Source organism: Gorilla gorilla, chromosome 1, assembly GCF_029281585.2.
Source record: "Gorilla gorilla gorilla isolate KB3781 chromosome 1, NHGRI_mGorGor1-v2.1_pri, whole genome shotgun sequence".
Lineage (NCBI taxonomy): Eukaryota > Metazoa > Chordata > Mammalia > Primates > Hominidae > Gorilla > Gorilla gorilla.
This window is the reverse complement of record NC_073224.2, coordinates 60,981,306-61,001,075: the sequence shown is the minus strand read 5'-3', so window position 1 is coordinate 61,001,075 and position 19,770 is coordinate 60,981,306.

The following is a 19,770-nucleotide window of genomic DNA, read 5'->3' as shown; positions in this document are numbered from 1 at the left end:
AACTGCTAATCTTTGGCTTTTCAAATCTAAAAAATTTTTCTTTTGAGCTGTTTTCAGTTTTTAACAATTGAATATAGTGTAATCCTATAAACAAAATTTGGAGCATATTTCTTTCTCTCTACGTGATTTCTCCAGAATTTTGATACTATTTTTGAGTATTATTAACTTATAGCCATATGGCTATTTGCATAAGTAATCTAAGAGTCTTTTTTCTTCAGCAACAGGACACAATTGGAGAAACTATTTTACCAAGACTTTGGCTGGAATGGCCTGCTTTTCTTTAAGGAATCTAAGTTATCTATGGAGCCAATAAAAGCCCCTTGAGAAAACTGGCCTCTCTTCTCTCCACAGTCACTGTACAGCTCTTCTGGTAAATAAAGAATGTCACTTTCTGACAGGACCAGGAGCCCCAATTTATCTTGTGACCTCAAGAGGAGAAAAATTTATCCAACTCGCACAGGTACTTGGTGGCACCAACCTATGGCTGGGCTTAAGGCTTTAAAAAAACTCTTATCTGAAATTTCTTATGAAATGAAGTTCCATCAAAGTCAATTTAAAAAGGAGCTTATGGCAAATAATTGCATTTGTTGTGCTTTATGCAAATAATCAAGCCAAGTATGATAAAACTAAAGCTTAGTTTGCAAACAAATCAGTCCTATCATCATTTGTTTTTAAGAAAATTGAACACTGAAGAAAAAAATTGTTTCAAAAACTGTGGTATACATTTTATTAGATTCTAGTCTCATCAGTTATTTTTGAGTTTTTGTCTTCAGTTTAGACTAACCCTGCTTAGCCTTATGAACCAACTAGTGATCTCTGGCTTCAGGTCAGAAGAAGCAATAGGAATGGGTAATATAAAAAATCTGGATCAATATTGTGCTTCTGGGAACATAATGGAATTGTCTAGCAACCCCATGCACCCAAGTCTTAGCAGACATAACTATAGCCACCAGATACCTGGGCTTGTTGGAAGCCTGTGAATTTTTTGGAGCTGCCCTCACCCACTGATTTTGTTTTTACATTCTTCTAAATCTAATAACCCAATTTGTCTCTTTTCACCTTCAGGACATCAATATCCAGATGATCCTCAGTGAGGGATACCCTCCTGTCAATATTCAAGAGTCATTCTTCTACAGAAGACCCTACACTGTCCATAAGTGAGAAATGACAGGGGCAAAACACTGCTGCTGTGTCCTTTGGACCTAGCTGGATAACACTTTCACTAACCTATGGAGTTACTTTCATGCCCTGATAGCTAACAAGAGGCCAAGACTCACAGAACAACAACCACCACACCTGTCTGCAGTAAGCAATTACCAAAGACAAACCTTCATCCATTTGTCCTAAAGAATTGGGGTCTTTGCGTCTTGATGGGTGGAATACTATGGTAGGTAGCTAGTCAGACATAAGCAGGGCAGAAGAGGGCCCCCTTCCCCAACCAGGAATGTCAGGCAACCATCACATGATGGTCAGGCATTGTTAAACTGCCTCTGTAAAATAATTGTTCACAGCCCATGCCAGAGAAAGGCAGTCTCTCAATAAAGGGAAACACCTGAAACTGGGGACCAGCAGCTTCCCGATAAGATCTCAGGAGTTGGGTGATTGGGCTTAAGGGTGTGCATGAAGAAGCAAAATGGAAGAGTTTAACTGGCATATGACTTCCTTAGGACATTTGACTGGTAATGGAAGAACACCTTAAGTGAGCATGTGTACAACTACAGTAAACACACTGCTCATGCTTCCCTGCCAAACACCTGCAGGCCACTATACAAGTAGAAAGCACACCCCAAGGGAATTATCAGGGGTGAAAGGACAAAAGACCCCAAAAGTATGCCAATATTTAAAGCCTTAAGTCAAAGTTCAAACCATGCACTTGATCTTTCAAGTCACCTACTTGGTACCTCTTCCAAATGTACTTTACTTCCTTTCAATCCTGCCCTAAAACTCTTTAATAAATTTATCTCATGCTCTAAAACATACCTTGATCTCTGCTTCTGCCTTATGCCCCTCAGTTCTTTGTTCTAAACAGCCCTTTTTTTCTAAGGAGGCAAGAATTGAGGTTGCTGCAGATGCCTACATATTTGTCGCCAGCAACATACTTTGGTGCTGTGTGACTCAGATAAATTCCACTACTAACATTTATAGCAAATTGTTCCAACTTCTACTCCTGGACAAGACCATGAGAACTAGATATCATTCTAAGCTTAAAGAGGCCTATGATAGGTAAGAAATTTCAAAAATATATATTTCCTTATTGATTTAAGAAAAAGAGGCAACTGTCCCCTTTCCATGTCTTAGAGTATCTTCTTGGAAAGTAATGGAAATAATTCTATTTACTTCCTCTAACTGTTTGGAATGCAAATAAATCCTGCTGGCGGAAAGATAAGATCACTGTTTCCAGCTAAAACACCCTAGGGATGCCTCTATGGCCCCAGGATCTTGTGAATCTTTGATATGTAAACACACAGCTCAGGACAGGCAAATCTCTCTAGATTTCTCACTCTTTCTTCAGTTATAAATTAATTTCTTAAGTCTTGTGCTTTAAACCCAAGCCCCAAATTCCACTAAAATTTGCTCACAAAATCCTAATGGTGCAGAAATATTGAAATATTTTCTCTACAGCCCTAAGTGTTATGTAGAAATATTTCTCTACATCCAAAGTGTTATGGAGTCACATTAAGGGGAGGTACAACCAACTTGGATGGATTAGAGATAGTTATCCAAAGAATTGATTCTGAGTCTTAAAATATTAACTCTTAATAAAAAGAAAACAAGTTCAGTACAGTTACATCCCTTGCCCAAGTTCATTTAGTACTAAGTATTATTTGCTACTACCCTTCACAGAATAAAAAGTGAGTAGCAAGAGGGATAGTGAGAGGCCGGGCACGGTGGCTCACGCCTGTAATCCCAGCACTTTGGGAGGCCAAGGCGGGTGAATCACTTGAGGCCAGGAGTTCAAGACAAGCCTGACCAAAATGGTGAAACCCCATCTCTACTAAAAATACAAAATTAGCCAGTTGTGATGGTGCACGCCTGTAACCCCAGCTACTCGGGAGGCTGACACAGGAGAATCACTTGAACCTGGGAGGCGGAGGTTGCAGTGAGCCTAGATTGCAACATTGCACTCCAGCCTGGGCATCAAGAGTGAAACTCCATCCAGAAAAAAAAGCGGGGGCGGGGGTGGATAATGAGCGCATTCCAGGCCAAGGGGAAAACACTTACAAAGACGCATTAATATAAGTAAACTTCAAATAACATGAAACTTAAAATGTACATATACACGTAGAAAAAGATAAAGCAGAGATTTAGGTGTGAACCAGAACTAAAATTCTAAGCCCCCCAGTGACTGAACAGAACCCCCCTTGGTCATGAAGATTTCAAAGAAACCTGAAAAACTAGTTCAGGTCATGACAGAAAGGGAGGTGTTGGATATGCTTCTTTGTACTCTCTTTTCTTCGGAGTTTAGACACAACTGACTAGCATTAACATTGAAATAGAGATCATAAGACTGGCAAAATAGGCTTTTGGTACCAATAAGACACCAACACCAGCCTGACTCTGATATAGCATCTCATGACAGCAGGCCCTGAAGGAAATCAAAGAATGTTGACTTTATTAATTTAAATAGGAGATTTTATGGAAAAAAGAAATTGTGAAGAATAGGCAACAAGGCAATTTTGGATAGGATGAGCAATAAAATCATGGAATCAGATGATTGGAAGAACTCACAAGACTTCACAGAGCATACCCCTTGAAGGTGTTTTACATAGGCAACAATTATGGTATAACTGGAAAAATAAAGAACATGAAACAATTGGAGCCCTATTGACTTTGAGGTACTTCTTCCTAGGGTCATAATTACACAGGACATGTTTTATCTTTAGTTTCTAAAACCACCACCTAGATGTGTGCAAGAAGTTTCAGTTTCAGGGAGGTCGAGCAAAGATTCCAATGGGGTTTTTTATGCCTTACTGATCATATAGCCAAACGACACATTTTTACCAGTGACATCAGACAAAATTTATGAATAATCAAGCAAGATCTGCATGCCTCCAGGGGAATTTCAGATGTTAAACAATATATTTTCAGTTATTAGTCAGCCCACTTACCCTGTTTGGGCAAAGAGTCAGTACTAGACTTTCCACCATTCCTGGAGATAAGCATAGAACTCCATCAGTCCATCTTTAAAATAACTCTGTCCTATAAAATTTGAAATATAAAACCTACAAATACAATCAAATGAAAGAGCCCTATAAGAACCTACATATGTAATACTAAAGGTTATGAAAAAATGTAAGATTTAAGAGTAAAACATAGAGTAATGAAAATGTAGAAACAAATTGTATCCTTGAAGAGTATATACCCTAAGAAAAACATGATAAAAGTAAACGAACTTAAGTTTCATGTATCTGTCAGAAATTTTATTGGAAATTTGATTCAATAGTAGTATAATTGTATATATGAATCTGGATCTTTGGAAGGAGGTCTAGGATGAGATAGAGAGAGAAGGAGATAGAGATACATAGGTATCTGATATTCAACTAGGGTATTGATGGTATATGAAGAAATAACATGAGACTGCATGAAATCACCAAAAGAATGAAGGGTAAATTAAAGTAAAAAATAATTAGAATCAAGTGACAAGGCACCAGCCCTTAACATTCTACTGTTGGACTTTGGAGAATAGCAGTGAATCAGCAAGAGGCAGAGATGGAACAACTAACTAAGAAGGAGAAACTAACAAGAGCACGTGTTGCCCTTGCAAGTTAGTAAGGAAGCTGTTTTAAGAAAGGAAGAATGATCATTTGTGCCCAGTGCTGCTAACAAATCACGGCCTAAGAAAGCATGAGACACGACTATTACATTTTAAAACGTAGAGATTGTAGGTGGACTGAAAATAGAATTTGATGGATGGGTGAGATTGCCAGCATACAGAGCAGGATAGACCATGACAGGAATGGGTTAAAAAGACTAGTGAAAATGGAGGCATTTGGCGGGGCGGGGCGGCGGGGGGGGGGGGGGGTGGTGGGCAGGGGAGATTCTACAAAGATACTGAAACCAAGCAGCCAGCCAGAGATATATGAGAGAAACTGGAAATACGTCATTTTTGTAGACAAGGGAAAGGAGTATTTCAGCAAGAAAAGCCTGAGTTAGATGCTGCTACAAGTCATATTAAAAAAGAACAGAAAAAATGTCTGCTGGGTTTAGCAACATTTCCTCAGGCCATAGAAATAGTGTTTTGATAGAATAATGGTTACAAAAAACAGATGGGTGTGCATTGAGGAAGAATCTTCTCAAGAAAACAGAGTTGGTTTTCTTTGTGTAAAGTTCCTATTTCTTTTATGATGCTAATCTCATCACAGCTGTGATACTTCACCCAATGGTAACTATGTTTAGTATACTGATATTAAGGAAGGTTAATTCTCTCCGCTGTCAGCAGCGCTAGAATTTGTCCAATACAGGTGCTTCCTTTTGAATGAGAAAAAAATGCTGGAAGTTGAGTGCTAATTAACACAGTCAATTTATAGTGTTGAAAAATGGATGCTTACGTCTCTGATAAAACAAATGATGATAAACTAATTTTAAACACTAAGGATCACAAAAAATCTTGTTTTTAGTAACTAATTCTACATAAAAATTTGAATAAACTTCCTCCACCAAAATAGCTGTCATTATTTCCTTTAAACCTAAAACCTACACATAATACCTCTAAAGCAGAACAACCAAGTCTGAATATTAGAGAAAAAAATAAAAGCCCTAAACACCTGAACATTAAGTTTATAGATAAATACCATTAAGTTAAATGAACCATGGTCCCTTTAAGAAATGCTGTAGGAAGAAAAATAAAATATGGTACACTGATTCTGCTGACCACAACCAGAATACTTACACTGTAGTTGTTGAATAATCCAGTGGACTCCATGCTGTCTTTAAAACAACTGTGTACCATATCACTAAATAGTCATGAGAATAAACTTTTCAATTAAAGTTCACTGTTATTTAAAATTTTACACAACAAGAAAATACTGTGTATTTCGATAAATATTTATGGTAACTATGTACCTGACATTTGGAGTTCCATTTTATAAAACTGTGCTTTTTTATTACAAATATAGCTCAGGCTGGGTATGGTAGCTCACTCCTGTAATCCCAAGACTTCAAGAGGCCAAGGTGAGAGGATCACAAGAGCCCAAGTGTTCAAGACAAGCCTGGGCAACATGGCAAAACCCCATCTATGCATAAAATACAAAAATCAGCTGGGTTTGTTGGTGTAAACCTGTAGTCTCACCTACTCAGGAAGCTGACGCTGGAAGCTTTATTGAACACAGGAGGTTGAGGCCATGTTTATGCCACTGCACTCCAGCCTGAGCAACACAAGGAGACCCTATTTCTCTCTCTCTCTCACACACACACACACACACACACACACACACACACACACACACACTACATAAGAGCTATACACACACATGTCATACATTCAATGATTATGTTGGCTCTTTTAAATAATTGCACACTAAAATTCATTTCATTGCAGACTGTAGGTTTAGGTATCAAAAAAGAATGTTTTTGATAGCAGCAAGAGCAGACAAATGCCTGGGCAAAAGGGACAGGTACCCAGTGAAACCCCACCTTCAAGCCACAGTTTAAAGCCCGAAGCCCAAACTACAAGTCAAATCCATGGAACAGATTAAGAAACTGTCTTCCTGTTAGGTACACTTTCCTTTGATTGATCTTGGGGACCCTTCACCTATTTTACGTATACCTACTATTCCCTAATTGTTTTTACACTGCTCACCTTTGAATGGTGGCTTTGTTTTAACCTTTCTTGCATACTCACTAACGAATCAGCACACACTCCCTTATCCTGTGCCTATAAAAGCCCCAGACTCAGCCACACTGGGGAGATGACCTGACTTCAGGAGAGATGACCCAACCTTCGCAACCCCTCTCCACTGAGAGCTGTTTTGTCACTCAATAAAATTCTCTGCCCTCATCACTCTTCAATTATCAACATGACCTCTTTCTTCTTGGAGGCAGGACAAGAGCTAGGGACCCACTGAACACAGGTACCCAGAAAGGCTGTCACATTGGCCCTCTGCCATAATTGGCAGACAGCAGATGCCCCACGTGAGGGAAGCAGTGGTGGGGCTGAGCTGGTCCCAGAGCTGTGGACCAGAATAGGGCAGGGACTGACTGAGCTGCTAACACACTGCCATCTCTCAGCCTGCAGACTGTGGTACTAAAAGAGCTAATTACCACACTGTAACACACCCTCCAGGGCTTTGGGGTCAAGAGCACCCCTCTGGGTGCAGCCACATTCCCCTCGGGGTGAGACTCCTGGTCTGGCCACAGGCACTGCATGGAGCCTGCTTCTGTGTTGGCACTCAGAGTGGCCGGCCAGATGCCACTATTGCCTGTTCACATGCTCCCTCTCGCCAGGAACTGAGTGCAGGGTCACAGTGACCACCGGAGAAGCAGGCCAGAGTGCAAGCCAGATGAGGCCCAGCTGGCTGAGTAGATGGGGGCCTTCTGTTGCGAGTCCAACAAAGAGACTAAGAAAAATCCTGAATCGTTTTGATTTAAACTCAGCTAAGGTATTTTACAGCTCATCCTCTAGTCTTTTCCTTTTGTTAGTTAGACCTGTAGGTAATAGTACATTCAATGGGAAGTAACTGCAAAAATTTACAATTTGCAGAATATGAAGAAAACATTTTGCAGTATTCATGGTTATCTTTCATTTTTAAATAATATAAATCTTGGAGAAAAAGCTTGAACCTAATCTAAACTTTTACCACTAATAGAAGAGTAAACTGAAATACCCTAAAACTTGACTTCTAGATGCCAAATAATTTATTACACCTATCTATCTATTTTTATATTAAGTTTTTTAGTTAGGATATATATAGTGAAATGTACCCATGTTAATGTTCAGTTCTGTAAGTTTTGACAAGTATATATACCTGTGTAACCACCACTATAATTAAGCTATCAAACATTTACATCACCCAAGTGTTCCCTTGTGCCCTTTTGCAGTCAATGCCCTTCTCACACATCAACCATTGTCAACCAATGATATTTTTTCTGGCACTGACATTGACTTTTCACATAAAATTTCACATAGAATTTCATATAAATGAAATTATATGGAAAATAACCTTACAGGCTTGACTTCTTGCACTTCGCATAATGCCTTTGAATTTCCCCCATGCTGTTACTAATTTTTTCTTTTCTATTGCTGAGTATTATTTCATTTTGGCTATACCAAGACTCATTTATCCATTCATGAGTCAACAGACATTTTAGTGTGTCTTACATAAAGCTGCTATGATGATTCATGTCTTGTATGCAAATACTTTTTTTTAAACAAAATTTCTCTTGGCTAAATACTTAGGAGTGCAATTACCATCCCATTTGATATGTACCTATTCAACTTTACAAGAAACTGCCAAATTATTTTCCAAAGTAGCTGTGCCATTTTTCATTCCTGCAGGCAATGCATGAGAGTTCAAATTGTTATGCTCATCAGTATTGGATATGGATATTTATATTTGCTTCCTTTTTAGTCAATGTAGTGGCTACATAGTGGTATTTCATTTTGGTTTTGCTTTAAATTGCACTTTTATGATGTATATTATTGAATAGTGAAGTCGGAGAGCTTTTTTCTTAAAGGGTTAAAGAAGAAAAAAAATAGGCTTGCTGGCCATGCATTGTATCTCCAACCTACTCAATCCTGCCATTGTTGTTCAAAAACAGCCAGAGGCGATATATAAGAGAGTGGATGTGGCTGTGATCCAATAAAAGTTTACTTACAAAAGCAGACAGCTGGCTACATAGTACTTGTAGTTTGTCACACACTAAATGTGGAACATATTTTTATGTGCTTCTTAGCAATCCATATACTTTCTTTTGTGAAAGCTCTATTAAAACTTTTGAGCATTTTTAATTGAACTTTTGCTCAATAATAAGTTTTATTAATAGTCATCGCTGAGTTTTATAATATTGCTTCAATTTAGATAAACGAGATAGATGATAGATAGATAGATAGATAGATAGATAGATAGATAGATAGATACATAGATAGATACATAGATAGATACATAGATAGATAATATTGTAAATGCATTTTCAAAAGCTGAGGCTTATATTTTTATTTTCTTCTTGGTATTCTGGAAAAGCAGATGTTAACATTTTTAAAGAAAAAAATACCAATTTATTTTTGTTTTATGAGTCTGTGTCACAAGTGGAATACCTTATTCTACACCAAAGTCACAATGATTTTTTCCTAACATTCCTTTTAGAATTTGTATAATTTTAACTTTTAAATGTAGATCTAAGTGAAATTTTTATATATAGTGTGAATGACCAAAGTTTATTTATTCCCAAATGGATATTCAGCTGTTTTATTACTATTTGCCCAAAAAGAGCATATTTAGCTGAATACTTTATCTTAACAACATGGTGAAATATCAATTAATCACAGATATGTAGATCTATTTCCATTCTATTGATCCACTATGTTCACGATCTATCATTATGCCAATAACACACTGTCTCGATTGCTGTAGATTTATATTGTCTTAACATCAGGTAGTTAAAATCATCCAACTTTGTATCTGTTTTTCAAAATCCTTTTGACTATTATTCACCATTTGTATTTCCATATAAAGTTTAATATTAGCTTTGCGTAATATATAAAATTCTTGCTGATATTCTGCATGAAATTTTGTTGAACCTATTGGTCAATTTCAGTAAAACTGACAATAATGAATTTTTAAATTAATAAAAAAATTTAGAGACAGGGTCTTTCTCTGTCACCCAGGCTGTAATGCAGTGGTGCAATCAAAGCTCACTGCATCATCAAACTCCTGGGCTCCAGCGATCCTCCTGCCTCAGTCTCTCAAGTGGCTGCGACTACAGGTCCAGCCATTTCAATCTTCTGGGCTCAAGCAATCTTGCCTCAGCTTCCCAAAGTTCTGGCATTATAGGCATGAACCACCCTGCCCAGTCAGTAATGAATTTTACAGTTTTCAAAATATATTTCTCCATTTATTTAGTTTATGTTTTGTTTCTTTTAGCAGTATTTTATATTTTGCAATGTAAAGAAAACTTGTGCACATGATTTAATACATTTAGTCTGAAACATTGCATAATTTATTTGGTAATAGATTTATTGAGATTGAATTCACATGTCACAATTCGCCCATTTGAATTATACAATTCAATGGTTTTTAGTATAGTCTCAGAGTAGTGTAACCGTCACCACAATCCACTGGAGAACAGTTTTATCACCCCAAAAGAAACCTTATGTCTTCTAGCATTGAGTCTCTAATTTCCCACATTCCACACCAGGTTACATTAAAAAAAAAATACCTACTGATCCATTTTCTTTCTCTATAAATTTATCTATTCTGTACACTTTCTGAAAATGGAATTATATAATATGTGATCTTTTGTTATGGCTTTTTTCATTCGTTTAATATTTTCAAGAACCATTCAAATTTTGTGGAATGTACTAGTCAGTAATTCCTTCTTTTTCTGCTGAATAATATTTCACTTTCTGTTTATACCACATATTATTTATTCATCAGTTGATGAGCAATAAGGTGGTTTACACTTTTTGGTTATTAAACGTTTCTAAAATCATTCATGTACAAGTTTTTGTGTGGACATATGTTTGGTGGATCACATGTTAAATTTATGTTTAACATTTTAAGGAACTGCCAGGCTGTTTCCCAAAGTGGCTGTAACATTTTACATTCTCACTGGCAATATGTGAGTTCTAATTTTTCCACATCTTTGGCAAAATATGCTATTATCTGTCTTTTTCATTATAGTCATTCTAGTAGGTGTGAAGTAGCATATTGTGGTTTTGATTTGCAATGTTATAATCTCTAATAATATTGAAGGTCTTATCCTGTGCTTGTTAATCATTCCTATATCTTCTATGGAAAAAAAATCTATTCAGATTCTTCGTTAATTTTTTAAAAATTGAGTTATTTTTAATAATGAGTTGTAAAAGCTCTTTATATATTCTGGATACAAATTCCTCATCAAAGATATGATTTGCAAAGATGATCTTTCTTTCTGTTTTGTGCTTTTATTTTCATGCTCAGTTCTACTCCACTGAGTTGTATGTGTCTCTTTATGCACGTACCACATTGTGTTAAGTTTTGTAGTAAACTTTGACATCAATAAGTAGAAGTTACCCACTTTTGTTCCTTTTCATTCCCAAGATTGTTTTGGCTATTCTGGTTCCCCAGAACTTCCATATAAATTTTAGTACCAGCTTGTCAATTTCCAGAAGCCAACTGGAATTTTGTTAGAGATTGCACTAATGCATTAATTGTTAAAATGACAATAATAGGAAATATTGTCATTTTAACAATATTTAGTCTCTTTGCCATGTACATAGAGTGTCTTTCCATTTATTTACATTTTCTTTAACTTATTTTAACAATGTTTGGCAGTTCTAAGTGTATAAGATTCCACTTTTGCACTTTTGTTAAATTTATTGCTAAGTATTTTATTCTTTCAGATGCTATTAAATTGGATTTTTTCCTGCAGTCTTGCTCTGTGGCCCAGACTAAAGTACAGTGGCATGATCATAACTCACTGTAACCTTGAACTCCTGGGCTCAAGTGGTTCTCCACTTTAGCCTCCTGAGCAGCTAGGACTAACACAACCAACTAAGTTTTTAGTTTGTTTGTCTGTTTATTTCTTTGTTTGTTATAGAGACACTCCTGCTATTGCCCAGGCTGGTCCCAAACTCCTGGTTTCATACCGTTTTCCTGCCTTTGGCTCCTAAAGTGTGGGGATTACGTGCCTGGCTGGGAATTATTTTCTTAATATCATTTTGAATTATTCATTCCTGGTGTGTAAAAATATAGTTGATTATTTTATCCTGTATCCTGAAATTCTGCTGAACTAATTTATTAGTTCTCTTTGATTTTTAGTTGATTTCTTAAGTTATTCCATATGCAACATCATGACATTTATGAATTGAGATGATTTTCTTTATTCCTTTTCAATCTAGATTACTTTTATTCTCATATTTTTACATAAATGTCCTGGCTGGCACCTCCAGTACAATGTTGAATAGAAGTCTGCAAGAATAGATATTCATGCCTTCTTCTTTTTGGAAAATCATTGAGTCATTCATTAATTACTAAGTACAAGGTGAGCTGTTGATTTTTTGTAAATCCTGTTTTTCAGATTGAGGAAGTTCCCTCCTAGTATTTATGTGTGTGTGTGCGTGTGGTTCTAATCATGAAAATGAATCAGAATTTGTCAAATACTTTTACTCTTTGCATCTATTGAGATGATCAAGTGGTTTTTGACATTTGTTCCACTGATATGGTGTACTATGTTAATTTTTTACATATTAAACCTATATTACATTTCTGAAATAGATCCATTTGTACCTGGTGTCCACACATCTGTATATGTTGTTGATTCAGTGCTACTAGTATTTGACAAGGGTATTTTTGTGCGTATATTCATTCATAAAAGACATCTGTCTGTAGCTTTCTTTTTACCTGATGTCTTTGATCTTCTTTTAATATCAGGAAAATACTAGTCTCATTATTATTTCTTAATGTTATTTATTAATAGACCATTTTCAAATAGAAATAATCTATGGTTTTAAGATGTCCTGAAAGCCTGACATTTTAGCATGCTTTCATTTTCTAAAAGTATGTTTTTCTTCTTGTTATCCTTGTTTATTCCTTACAATAGCTTTTTTTGTTAAATTAAAACTCAATTTGTTATGTAAATTTAATTTTTTGAAACTGAAGTAGGCATGCTACAGGATAAATTTTCTAATGACACAGAGCTCTGTGTGTGGTCACTTTTGGTATACTGCTAGAAAATATGGTGGTTTTGCACTCTGAAATTTTCTGATACAGTTTCCTTTCTCCACTTGTATCTATAATCTACCTTTTTTTTCCACTTTTATCTGTAGCTTCTCTTTCTTTTGTTCTGTTATTGCCTCTAATTGGCTTACTTTGATTCCATTTCAAACGATTTCTCTTCAGTTTGCTGTCCTGTCCTAGAAAACAGTTTAGCTGATCAGTTTTAAGTGTTTACTGTGACGTTACAGCTCCAGCCATGGGGAACCACTATGAACTCCTTGTACTCATCTGCTATTGGATTCGGCAAAACTACTTCCCTTTTTCAACTGTTATTTTCAAACTGAACCCCATGTTTTCCAATAAATAGCTGTTGGCTATTTAAGGGTTCTCCTATTATCATGACTATCAAATACTGTATTGAGTCTCACTACTTTTTCTTTGCACGTATAATATTTACATGAACGTCTTGTGGTCATTTGCCTTTTGCACTTTTTGAGGTTCATAGGGATACCTTGTCTCTAGACTTTATTGTAAACAGTGTTCATGGGTTTTGAGTTTTACATATATAATTGCTCTCCTGTTTTTTAATGTTAGGATTTAGAAAACTATGCTGCAATCTTCATCTTCTCAGATTTTCTTTATTATCTCTACATGCCTTCAAACAATTGGCTAATAAAATGCTTTTCAGTCACTAATTCTGGTTCCTAAAGTTATTTTCTCATTAATTTCAATGTGATTCACCAAAGATGAATGTGATTAGTTATGGTCACTATACCAGTTAACTGTTAATATTAAGAGACATGTTTTTAAATTTTCTATGATTTATATCAATCTCAACTTTAAGAAACAGAAAATATGAGTTTTGCAGCAGTTTCAAATGGGAAGGCTTAAACTAAATAAATCATAGGCGATATCTCTGAGACCTGTATTATAAAAAATTAAGTTGGTTGTTTTCACTGTTTATATTAAAATATTAACTGAATAAAATTGAATAAATAGTAAAAATAATTCTTATTAGCCAAATTTTGAGGATTTAACCCTGTTCCTACATATTTGAGAACAAAGCCAAGGTTCAAGTGAACTGATAGAAAATGAAGATAAAGTTCAAAATATTCTTTTAAGTTCAACAAAGAAAACACTAATGAAGGAAATAATTTTGGTATGTCTCAGGAAATATTAATGGAGTGACAAAGTGCTTAACTATTCTATAGATAATGATTTGTCAGTATTTATTATGAGACTTAGTTTGGCCAATACAGTGACTGTAAATTGACACTTACTGCTATGGGAAAAATAGCAGTCTTTCCCTGTCTCCCAGGCTGGAGTGCAGTGGCGCGATCTCGGCCCACTGCAAGCTCTGCCTCCTGGGTTCACGCCATTCTCCTGCCTCAGCCTCCTGAGTAGCTGGGACTACAGGTGCCTGCCACCAAGCCCAGCTAATTTTTTGTATTTTTTAGTAGAGGCGGGGTTTCACCATGTTAGCCAGGATGGTCTCAATCTCCTGACCTCGTGATCCGCCTGCCTCGGCCTCCCAAAGTAGAACTAGCTAAACTTTTATTAACGTGCTCTACCTAGTTCACTTTCTCACAATTTCAAATTGAACTACATCACATCCTGAGTAGAAAATGAAGATATGAACAATATTGCAGATAAATATTAAAACTGAAGATATTAACACCCTTGCCAGTTATTTGTTGACATTTTTCACTCTTGATATTGGTGTGGTTTATTATAACATTTGGCTTAGCACCTAAGTTTGACAATGTTTTACAGAATCCATTCTTCAATTTCTGCAGTCCTCTATCATAGCAGATGACTATCTGGTATAAGAAAAGAAAAGAAAATTTAGTCATAAAATAAGTTAAACACTCCTCTCTTTTGTTTGTTCACTTATGAGTTATATGTGAAACACATGAGAAAAATTCATGATTTTGACAATATAAAGGAAAATAGATTTTAAAAAAGAATGTAACTGCCTGTAAATATAAATAATAATTTGTTTCAGTAGACAAAAAATAACTCTTAAATATGATGAATAATCCAGTTGTAAAATGTGTATTATTCCTATAAGTTGGTTTGAATACAGACGTAAACATATATGTAAAATTTAGAAGCAAAGTAGTAAACAGAAAATGCAATAAGTAGCTGCCGCTAACTCAATAAATTCTTAGAGTTGGAGATTGAACTTGCTTTTTTGTCCCCAAGATCACATTCACTTCATCTTATGTTCATACTTTCTCTTTTGCCAGGAAATATGTTCCAACAGATTTTGCCAACAATTTCAATATTTCTAAACGTAAAAAATGAAAATATGAAAAAATAAGAAAAATATATGAATGTTACTACAGAATATATATACATAAAATATATAACAGTATATAAAATACATTCAAATGAAGTTTTAGCCTATAACTTATACTCAGTTTATGTTACTGAATTGATCAAAGGCATCACCATGTAAAAATTACCCTCCTCTTATATTGCTGTTATCCCATATGAGATTATATTAATATAAATGTGCATAACAATTTTAAAAAATAGGAAGATAACTTATTAAAATTCATGAGTGTTTTCTCCCTATATGACTTCAGGCCCTGGGCATAAGGAACATGTGAATTTTCATGTCAAGGTTGAAAAATAAATCCCATTAGTATAGCAGTAATCAATTGGATGTATTTAGCAGAGAAAATAAAAGGTTTTTTAAATACAGAATATGTCCCTCTATAAACTAATAAACATTTATTTTAGAAATATATTTTATAAACATGGAAAAAACAGGCCAAATATAATGTGAGAATTTTTATATTGATCCATAGCAGTTTCTACTTCTGCACATTTAACCAAATGTCTTAGTTTGAAGGTAATCAGCCAAGTATAATATGTTCATATCATATTAATATTATGCCTTATAAGTAGGGAGAAATGTAAAACAAATTTCTGGGAGATTTGTCCCATGTAAGGACCCCTAATAGTTAAAAGATGGAGTACTGGGGCAAAGAATCAACTGAGATTAGATAAACAAGAAAGGTACAATAGCATTTATTTTTATAAAAGAAACAATTTTGCATGTAGCTTTATCTTTAAAATGTGATGCTAGTTTCAGGTAATGGTCCTCAGATCTAATTTCTATTTGTTTAATCACATACTATTATTTTGCATTACCTGGCATTTTTCTTGTAAGTAGTTATAAAATCTGCTAATGCTTCTACATGCATTTTAATAGAAAAACATTTTTTGTATTAAAAATAGAGAGCCATTTTAAAAAATAAGAATGGGTGTAGAAAAGTCAAATTAGGATAAAAAAACACAAATAAGTTTTTTATGATGAATATTTATTGCTTAAAGTATTTTGAACTATTTTACAAATCTATTACCCTTCAATACTATTCTCATGTCCAGTTTAATGCTGATACGGTGGAGTTAACTGAATCATGGGGGTGGTTCCCCCATCCTGTTCTCATGTTAGTGAATAAATCTCATGAGATCTGATGGTGTTATAAATGGGAGTTCCGTTGCACCCGCTCTCTTGCCTGCTGCCATGGAAGACATGTCTTTGCTCCTCCTTTGCCTTCTCCCATGATTGTGAGGTCTCCCCAGCCATGGGGAACTGTAAGTCCATTAAACCTCTTTTTCTTTATAAACTACCCAGTCTCAGGTATGTCTTTATTAGCAGCATAAGAACAAACTAATATAAATGCTGAGGAAGAATGATGTGATTTTTTCACTCATATAGTTCCTCTTCCAGTGGTTTGGTGAAGTTGTTAGTAGCAAAGGCAGGACGAAGATTTTGTAAAGAGTGGTTCAAAAGGCATAGATTACCCTATTTGATGAAAGAATAAAAAAGTCCACTTAGGTGAAAAGCATTTTTCAACAGATATTAGCAAGTTGCTTGGCTGTTGGAGACATTATTAGGCAGGTGATGGGTATCAGTGGTCCCAGGGTTATTCTTAATGAACCCATTGGTAGTAGAAAAAATTACCCACTTTATTGCCCATTTTAAAACTTTGACACATAAAGATAACTTCTGGATGACAGAAACTCTTGTTAGATGACAAAATATGTAGCAAGGATTATATCTTTCTAGCAAAATAAATTTATCTTTCATATTGTCATTCACAACTATTGTAAAATCTTGTATTTATTTATTAACATCTTCACATGTCCTACTTCTGAATTTCTTGAGGGTAAAGCACAATTTTAATTTCTGTTTATCTTTACATCACTTAGTACAGTGATTGGCATATAGTACACTACATATGTGTGTGTATTTAAATTAATGATGCTTATAATTAAATTACAGAGAAAAGAAATGTTGATATCAACTCAATGCTGACATTAAATAATCATATTACTTACAATATATTTTCTTTGACATTAGAAATTAAATATTTTGAACAATAATGGCAAACTCTGAAGGAGGGTCCAGTTTAGAAAGACTATATGAATAAAAACTTATTTGGTATGACATTTCCAAATTCTATTACTTTTTGAGATAAGTGAATGCTTTATGGCTTGAAAAAATAAGTCTCTGAATATTTTTACATTCACTTTGGCCTGCAGTGCTTTTTCAAACAGATATAAAAGCAGAATTATGCCTTTAAGCCATTAAGGTCAGGATGTAAATTTTCAACATGTCTAAATTACGGTTAGCCTATGAATAATTTCTAGACAAAGCACTTACCGAGATGAATATCATGCCCCGGTATCTCAAAATTTCACTGAAAACAGAAAAATACATGTCAGCATGGAGTGAATCTCCATAAACATGTCAAACAAACCCAGAGAGAAACAAATAAAAGTAAGGCAGAGAAGGTATCTGTTTCTTATGAAATCATTTCTTGTGCTATGCCATAAAAATTAAAGTTATATCATCACTATTATGTGATATAATATATATTCGGTCAAATCATTTAAGATATCTCATTTCCCATATCAACCATTTTATAATCAGATATGATTGCCTATTTCAATCCAAACACACACACACACACACACACACACACACACACACACACACACACACACACACACAGAGAGAGAGTGTGAGAAATACATGGTTAACATGTATTATCTAAAAAAAGCAACCTGAATTTTATACTGTTTCAATGGAACAACGGTTTTTAAGTAAATCAATGAATCATAAATATTAGAACATGCACTTACTGAGATGAAAGTGACAGATAATAATTGGCACCTGGTTGTAGCTCCTATGTGGGATTGCACAATTTCAGCATGTAATTTTCATCTTTGCCTTTAGACTCAATTTCACCACAGCATTCACAAATCAGTAGACACTTAAGGAATGATTCATTCTAACCAAAGCTTGTGGCTAGTCTAGATTAGAATACAATTCTTTGCAAGAGGAATGATAATTTTCATATATTTTCAACAGTTAAGTAAGCTATACTGAATGTCTCCTTCCTGATATCAAATCTCTTAGGTTGTTAGCCAGTAATAAGAAAGTTTAATATTAATCACACAGTCATGCTTAAAATAAATGTCATACTTTAATAATGAAGTTTAAAGCCATGTTACCTCACTTCTTTTTCTTATTTCTCCACTGCCATTTCCCTATCAAGTAAGTTGTACTCATTGTCTCAAGAGAAGTGTGGATTTAACATAAAACAAATAATTTAATCAATTGGTGAATTTTAAGTGACGGCAAATGCAATAGTATGTGATCAAACAAATTTTAATGAATGTAAAGTTATTTTGAATAACATTAAATAATTTTAACTTTAATAATTTAAAATTTCAGAAAATTGTAAGTAGAAAATATTCCCATATAATTATTAGTTCTCTATTGTTAATATCTTACATTAACATGGTGCATTTATCAAAATGAGGAAACTGCCATTGACTCTTTATTATTAACTAAACTCTAAACATTATTTAAATTTCTTTTTTTTCTGGTTAACATTCTTTCTTTGTTTCAGAAATTTGTTACATGTACTCAGTCTCCTCTGATGTGTGACAGCTTCTCAATATTTTCTTTTCTTATTTTTTCATACCTTGATAATCTTGAGGATTAATAACATAATAACCCATTTTACATGTCACCTGTAAAATGTCCTTCAAAATGGGTTTTTCTGACAGTTTTTTCATGATTAGATTGGGGTTATAGGTTTTTGAAACTAATACAACAGAGGTGATGTGCTCTTCCCATATATCAGATTAAATATGATATGCACATGAGACCATTAATAATTTACCACCTGTTTAAGGTAGTGTTTGCCAGGTCTCTGAAAGCTAAAGTTACTGTTTTTCTCTTTGCCTACTCTCTTCTTTGGAAACAGGTCACTAAGTCTAGGCCATCCTCAGAGGATAGTGACTGGCTGGTAATTAAGCACTTCTGGAGGGGGCAGTATCTATGTATATTATTTGGGCTTCTGCAAGGCAGTATCTATGTATATTATTTGGGCTTCTGCAAGGGAGGTTTTTTTTTCCTTATTTGTTTGTCTATGCAATAATTTATATAGGTTTGAGCTCACATATATATTTTATAGATTGAGTTATTGTGCAATACTACATTATCTATCTCATTGTTCAATTTTCTCCAGCTTGACCTTTTGGAGCTCTCTCAGATTGAATCCAGTGTCCCTTTGGCATGCCCCCTCTACTTTAATTTTTGAGTACTTTGTTACCTTGTGGTTCTATTTGAGCTCAAGGCTCACTTAGCATTTTCCCTGCCTTAGCCTTAACATGAGATATTCATTCTAAGAGTGCTTGTTTTTATTGGTTGGAGAGTAATTAAAAAAAAAAAAAAAGACAGGATTGAGTTTTGTTGCTCAGGCTCTGGAGTGCAGCGGCACAAGCATAGCTCACTGCAGCCTCAAACTCCTGGGTTCAAATGATCCACCTGTCTCAGACTCCTGAATAGCTCAGAGTACAGATGCACACCACCATGCCCAGCTAA